The sequence below is a fragment of the Acipenser ruthenus genome, chromosome 15 (genome assembly GCF_902713425.1).
Source record: "Acipenser ruthenus chromosome 15, fAciRut3.2 maternal haplotype, whole genome shotgun sequence".
NCBI lineage: Eukaryota > Metazoa > Chordata > Actinopteri > Acipenseriformes > Acipenseridae > Acipenser > Acipenser ruthenus.
Window position 1 is genome coordinate 29,302,466 of NC_081203.1, and position 8,052 is coordinate 29,310,517.

Sequence of the window (8,052 nt, forward strand, 5' to 3'; positions counted from 1 at the left end):
AGTTTTCTCTGTAGCATGTTGCTGCATTTTCTATTAATCTGAGCTTTGGTATTACATCATCTTACCCTCAGAGCATTCCGTCATTATCTGCGTTTGACATTCCTACTCATAACAGTGCCTTGCATTCTTCCATAGTAATCCAGGTATTTACATTAGGCTGGTAGAAATCAGTAGATTTGCTCAACACTTTAAATACGGTATTAATGCCAATAATGTGTGGCTTCTAAATGGCATTTCAGAAGATCAAATGAGGCTGCTAATAATTATTTCATATTTATATGCAGATATACATATGCTGATATCAATGGTGCTGCAAGACATACAAAAAATTAAACGCTGCCTCAGACAAGATATAATTGTTGACAAAAAAACCTGCCAGGCTTCCTCAAGGTTTTTATCCCGACACAAATGAAAAAAAAAACGTCTGGAAAGTTATGTACACTTAACATGTCGGATCATTTCAGACACACCAACCAAATCACAGACAGAAGCACAATGCTGCAACAACAACAGCAGGAATCAATGTACCATTATTGTAGCAAACGTTATAGTTGATGCAATGAATTGGGTAGCTATGTAAGACTTAACTGTTACTGTTTTGCTTGTGGGATAATTTTTCACTGCTCCAGAAGACCAAAATACCTTTGCTCCTCAGGACTTTTGTTCCAACTTTTATTGAATCTATTTTATCAGTTTAAATAATTTTTGACTTTGGTCTTTTCCACTGACTCTAAAATATGATTATTATTCCAAAGATCGCCTCTTTTCAGCTCAAAAGTAGGGTGACCATATGGCTCCAAGTTCAGCTGGATAGTTAGGTTTTTTACTCACTTCCCAATGCATTAGGTACGTTTTACCAGTCTCTTTTCTTTAAGAGATGCAGGACTGCAATTACCAGAATGTCTCAAGCAGTATTTGTGAATAAGGAGAAACGGGCATATATCACTTTTTAAGTACCAGGTCTGATTCCCTTCACTTTCCCTATAGGTTGCTTGGATCATGCAGGATTATACCAGTCAGACACATCTCTTCCCTGAGGCCCATATTTAGCTCCACCTTGACTCTGCCCTGCTCCCTTTTTTATATTACCATAACATCATGTCCCCCTGATCAGCGTGAAACTAACAGATCTGTCTGACAATCAATCCTAACCACCCATGTGTTGGTCCTTAGTGACAGATCTAAAGCAGCCGCAATGAGAAAACAGTAGGAGTTTTAATTTAGCAAGGGCCATTCATAGGTTTGACTAATCACAAGCAGATGTACACCTATACATCTATGTGATGCAGTCAGAGAGCTAGTGTCTGGCTCATTACTTAAGTGTTAATATTACTATTATTAATATTAGTATTAGTGTGAGTATTAGTATTATCACACAGTTTTGTACAATCATCATAATTTGTGGTGGCTGAGCGTTCATCATTTTTGATGTACATTATTTATCAGTCAATTGGTCAGTTACTGGTCAACAGATAAAACAAACTAAGTATTGTATTTAGGATTTCCTTTGCAAGTACCATTGAAGCACCTTTTTGGTTGCCAGGCTCTACTAGGTTGCTAGGCTCCACATATGTTTTTCTATGAATCTACATAATTTGTTATATGCATTCCTTAGCCCTTATATGCATTCCAAGCCTGCTACTACTAACTTAAACTACGGTACATAACCATTATATATACTCTAAGACAGAAACAAACTGGTTTACAATCCTAATGTAATGCAATATAATGCAACAGACAGTCTACTGGGAGTAGCAGCTGAAAAAAAAAAACTCAGGTTGGCTTTGAAAGCTGCAAAATGCACTGTCTGGGCACAAGGCCAGGGGAGCAGAATCAGCTAATGAAGACTGTGCCTGGGCTGGTGCTCTGGTTCCTGACTCAGTTGATCTCACATAGATTTGAACTTCCAACAGGTTAAAAGTATAAAGACCAGTTAAATTGACTGCAGGTGATGCAAATTATCTTAATTAATTAGGCTAATATGTTAAATTCGTAAACCAGGGACAGATTTCTACCATATGGAACTCTGTTGCTGTCTGGAGAGAGTGTTGAGGAATTAGGCAAAGGAACTGAGATGAAATATTGATTATAATATTTTATACTACAGTATTTACTACCTAACTGAGAAAGCCAAGCACACGGTGCATACGTATAGAGAAAATGCAGGATACCAGCCTTTAGTGTAGGTAATTCATTAATTGAATACAACTAAAATAACAAATGTAGGTGCTTAGACATTTATTGTATACGACTACAGTATAGTTTTATACCAAAAAATCTACTCTGTGAAGTGTTGTATGTTATTACTGAAAGAAATACACTGAATAAACTGACTTGAACTGTGAGAGTGGTTAATTGTCATTGAAGAGTCTTTTCCAATGATTTCACTGGCCAAAATAAACTAGACAAAACAAGCTGGTTTGACCTCTGTTTCTCTGCAGCTAACCTCATAGAGTAAAATGGTCACAGTGAAAACATTTAAAAATCAAATCAGGGGCTTGGAACCTGCTGGATTCACAGGAAGGTAACACAATGAAACAAGTTGTTTTTTCTCACAGTTTAAGCGTCCACACAGGTTTTAGGAACAAAACTGAAATCTTGCTTCTGAAGCCTCCCAGATTTCTATTGCATTTTGTCTGTATATGTAAGTTCAATACAACTTGCCAGGCGTCCGATCATGCAGATAGTTATAACAAGTAAAGACAGGCACGCATTTCAGATATTTTATTTGTGAATGCAAAAGGATATGTTGCACATTTATAATTCATCTGAAAAAGTCTCCTAAGACACTTGAGATAAGTCGTTAACATATCGTTCAAATGTGATGCTAATTCTTGATATCTAAATCAATGTTTAATTAATAACATTAAGAGGAATCCTAAAGAAAAATAAGATTGGCCCAATAATACTAGTTTTGTTGAATACATTAGCATGTCAAATTCAAGTATGATTACATTCCAGAATTTAACATTTTCTGCTTTAATGCAGATGGATACTATTAATAAAGCCATTTGCAATAAGATGACAGGTTCTTCAGTATTAATGTAGTGTGCCATTAAACAAATTATTATTCACATTTCAGCATAAAACCTACATTCCCTTTTGTATGTTTCTATTACCAGCTATTCCATCAGTAAGAGGAACATGCACAGTTCCTAAATGGGTTTATGGTTCCAGAATCAACAAAAATAACTAGTATACCAATATCCTTAGACCTTCCATTAATTTCATATTTATATAATAAAACTATAAAAATGAAAAAAAAACTGTTCTGTGAAATGGACATGTGATCAAATTAGTGGTTGAAAATTGGAAAGCAGGGCTGCACAACTCATGGGCTATTCCACATCAGGATTTAGAGGTTATCAATTAAATAACTCATGGATGAATACCTGAATATATGTCTAATTGATTAAATTAAGTAATTAAGGGTTTGTTAACATATATCTGGACAAGAATAGCCTTCGCAGTGCAGCACTCGATTAAGGTTACAACAACCAAATAATAAAACACTTCAGTTATGTGACCTCAATAGGTCAAGGTGAAGTTTACCATTGGATTTTGTTTTCCATAACATTTAAAATATGAAGTTACAATCTCAAATTATTTAGATTGTAACTTATAGGAGTGTAAGAAAGCTTTTAAGGGTTTCAAACAAATTAGCCTGTCAGAAAATGACAATATCTAAAATAATGGGATCTCATTAAATTGCCACTTGAATGCCAAAACAGGTCTGTGCAAAGATAAATAGTTGGACATAGGTTTGCTGTATAGACAGCTGGTTAATTACTCTTTTTATACCAATTCACTTTATATTCGGTGACATTTGATATCACAAATTTGCTATACTGGAGCATCAAAGGAGACTCGTTATTAACATTTACTCCATGTAATTTGCAAGTTAAGCAGGTATTGCCAGATTATTTTAAATGAGCAGCATGTGGTGACAAAGCTCTAAAGTATTGGCATTTGATAGCAAACACAGATACGTGGTTTACTCATTTTATTTATGTGATCACACTGATTGGCAAAGATAACTTTAAAAAAAATGCTTATGCAAGCCAATCCAGACATCAGCTAAAAACCAGTTCACTGTAGTTCCAAGGAGAGAAAACATACAGACAAGGGGCTCACGATTGGCACATCTGGTAAAGGCACTCCGAGTGGAGTGCAGGATGCGCCCTATGCCTGGTGGTCGCTGGTTCGGGTCCAGGCTATTCCACTGCTGGCCATGGATTGTAGGCTCTAGGTTGGCCAGGGTGTCCTTGGCTCACCACTCACCGCGCACCAGCGACCCCTGTAGACTGGCCGGGCGCCTGCGGCCTTGCCTGTAAGCTACCCGGAGCTGCGTGGTTCTCCGACGCTGTAGCTCAGAGGTGGTTGCATGGCGGGCCCGCAGAGTGAAAAGAAGCGGACGGCTGACGGCACACGTTTCGGAGGATGCGTATGTCCATCATCTTAGCACAGTCATTTTCCACTTCTACTTGAAGAAGTATATTTGATACATATACAAGGATCCTTTTAAAATATCTTGTAAGGGGGTCCAGAGTGGTTCACCTAATACAATGAGTGAGGCTACATGTAATTTGGAGTATTCAAATGGATTAAAAACTACAAAAAAGGGGGGTAAATAAGAGAACTGTCAACACAAACTATTTACATACATAGAATTTCATCAACCTCAAGCAACAACCAACCCTAATTATAACATTCTCTACATACAATAATTTCATCATTATAGCTTCTTATTTTATCTTTGATCATAATTCAAGCTGAGGATAGAATGCATTCAAAGAACTTATCACTTTATATAACGAGAATGAAACACTGGGTCAAATTGGTTTTGCTGCTGGAATTGTAGTATGTTCAGTTCATTTAGCAGTACACATTAGTATTTATCATTAACTTGTCAGCTTCACTGTAATAAAATGCTGGTGTTTTCCCATCTCTTTAATTATCTAGTCAGCTTAGATTCTATAGATTTTGCAAGGATTCTATTACACTCAAACCTGAAAGGAATGGAAGGGCAATAGTTTTCGTTACCATAGGTTTTTGAGTTCAATTTTAATATATAAAAAATGTATGCAGGTTCTAATCACAAGACTAGACAAATGGATTCTTCTAACCTTAAACTACTTGGCAGTGAGTAAAGAATAACTCACATTGTGCAGTGATTTCTCAGTAAGTTATACTTTCTTGAAATGATTCAAAATTATATATATTTTTTAAATTAAATAAAATAATTGAAATGGTAGTACCCAACTGTGCACCCCACTACTTATTCTACAGAGATACTGCACTTGTCTCTCCTCTTTTATGCTTTATTAAATATTAAATATTATTATATAAAATTAATCTTGCAGTTTATACATTTACCAAACCTTTTTTTTTAACCATTATTTACCACAATACACTTTGATAAAGGTATATAAACCAACTAACTCCAACTTCACAAGCTATCATTATCAGGCACTGCAGGCAGAAGTAGTAATCACAAATTAATGTACATTCTCCTTTCTGCTTTTTCACTCTCATTACAGCCAGGTAAATAAATACATGGCACAATGTTATCTTCAGACAATGTGTTGTTGTTAAATTGAAAGCCTTTTTCATACCATTTTATGCTAAGAACATTTGTTTTGGTCTTATAGTTTCCAGGGACCTGAAAATCTTTGTCATCCTGCCCGGTTCAATAAATGAGAAACTTAAATTCTACAACATAAGGAGATTTTGGGTTCTATTATCTATTATCAGTCATAATGATAATTAAGTTTTATTATTAACAACTTGCTTTATTTATAGTAAATGTGTTGTTTTTGTTTGTCACAGAACCCATACAGAGTACATTTGGATACATACATTAAAATGTAATTACCATTTTGATCCATCATAATCATATTTAAATTTTTCAATTAATTATATGCACTGGCTACAAAAAAAAAATCCCAGTATGTCAAGTTTGATCTGTCTTTGGATGCAAAAGTAAGACTGAAGTCACTGTGAGTGACAACTTACAATTAAGCAATGTAGTTTTTGTACTGAGTTTAAAGTGTGAATTCATCCCAGCCATATCTCAAAAAATGGATAAACTACAGTGCACAGTTTGACGAATGTATTAGGGACAGGGTTAATTTCTCTGCCAGCAACCACAGGTGTGGCCACTCTCCAGTTAGTGCAGATTGGTGCTAACTGGGGAGGGGCCACCTGCATAAAAGCAGGAAGAGACCCTGTGTCTGGGAGAGGGAGTTTGGTGAGTGTTTGATCTGGGTGGGGCTGGTTGTTTAGATCTGATCAGTGAAGGTGGCTGCCCAGCCTGACAGCAGTTTCTTTTAATGTATTTTGTTTAAACCTTTTTTGTTTTGGCATGTGTGCCTGTTTATTTGTTCCTGCAGCTTCCTTGCCTCGAGGCTCTTTCTTGATGCTACCCTGCTACAATGAAGACAACACTTTCTAACACTGTAGTGGCTACATCTTAAACCTTTTAATTATTCATTACAGTTCACTCAGATAAAAGGGTAGCAGCAGTCTCCGAGAGGTTTTTGAAACAGAAAAACAACAACAGACCCATAAAGTAAAGTAAAGCAAAATAGACAACTCAATTGTTTAATCAATGTGTCAGGACAAAGAAGACAAGAGAATGACTGGCAGTAAAATAGCAGCGAAAATAATTTTGCATTGATTTTGTTTTTTTACATATGCACTATTTAAAGTCCAGTCTGTAGAATGCAGAAAACACGTTTGATATAGTTCAATGTCACATGACTAGCCCTAGAAGTGCATAAGATATATTATTTTGCACAGTTCACTCTGTAGCCAGGGTAAACTAGGTGATATTCAATGCTGAAAAACCGTAACTAATAATGATGGTGCGTACTACAGGGGGGTGGTGGGGATTCTTTCTCACCAGGTTAATGTGATTGGTCTTAAGTATGCGATCATCACATTAACTCTATTACAATGTATCTTTCAATTTGGAGACAACGAGAAAATATGATGATATTCATTGATTAATTAAATGTACCTATATAGAGTCAGGATGTGCAATGAGGTACCAGTATGTTGGTGGTGGAGTTGGTGAGAAACTGGGACTATGGACTGTATATGTTTACAATCTCCTATTTCCTGACAAACTATGACCAGAAAATGATGCTTCCTAGGACACCTATTTTACTCAACACAGCGCAAGTCATTGACTGGCACAGCCCAATAACCACTGCCTCTGACACCTCCAATTCTTTCCAATCACTATCGATGTGTGGCATACATATCTGTCTTTGACTTGTATTGTGACTGTAATTGTAACCATGCGTAATCTTGAAGAAGGTCAACATTCTTATTCCATACAGGAAGATTCCAATGTTATTATTTTATTTAAAAATACTCCCACTTCAAGGGAGGCTAGATTCAAACAGTGAAGCGTGATCTAAATTTAAATCTTTTAGTAGCAAATATTACAGATGGAAATATAGTTCTACTTTTTCAACAACTTTTCTATTGCTTGACCGCTTTTGAGGGGAATGTAGTTTATCTGCTTTTCTGAAAGTTAACGTAAACCTTGTTTTGCCATAACGTCCCATATCTTACGCATGTGTATATCTCCCTTCTTGTGCAAGAAGTAAAATGTTAAAAAAGCACAGATAAAACCCATGTTTCAAGTTCCACAGTCAGGGCACACAACAGTCTTTCATCAACATCTTTAGTTTCCAACAGGCCAGCGTTGATTAATCTCAAAGTAAACTCAAGGACATACATGGCAAGCTTCATTCTCAGATAGGAAGGGCCAAGGTTGTGTCCACTTTGAAATTTAAATTCAATCAACATACAATCTTGAATCTGAAAACAACCTGGAGGGGAGGCCAAGGCCTGCTGTACAAAAACCCCACCATGGAGTGTAGGTAGCAGGATGTTTTATTAACTGCACAAAGGAAATGTTCACAGGCACCGGAGCTGAAGCCAAGACTCTGAGCAGGCCACATGACAGAGCTCAAGACTAGTGCTAACACTGTATGCTACTATAGTAGACTCCCTTCACAACCTGCTCCTAACGGTTCT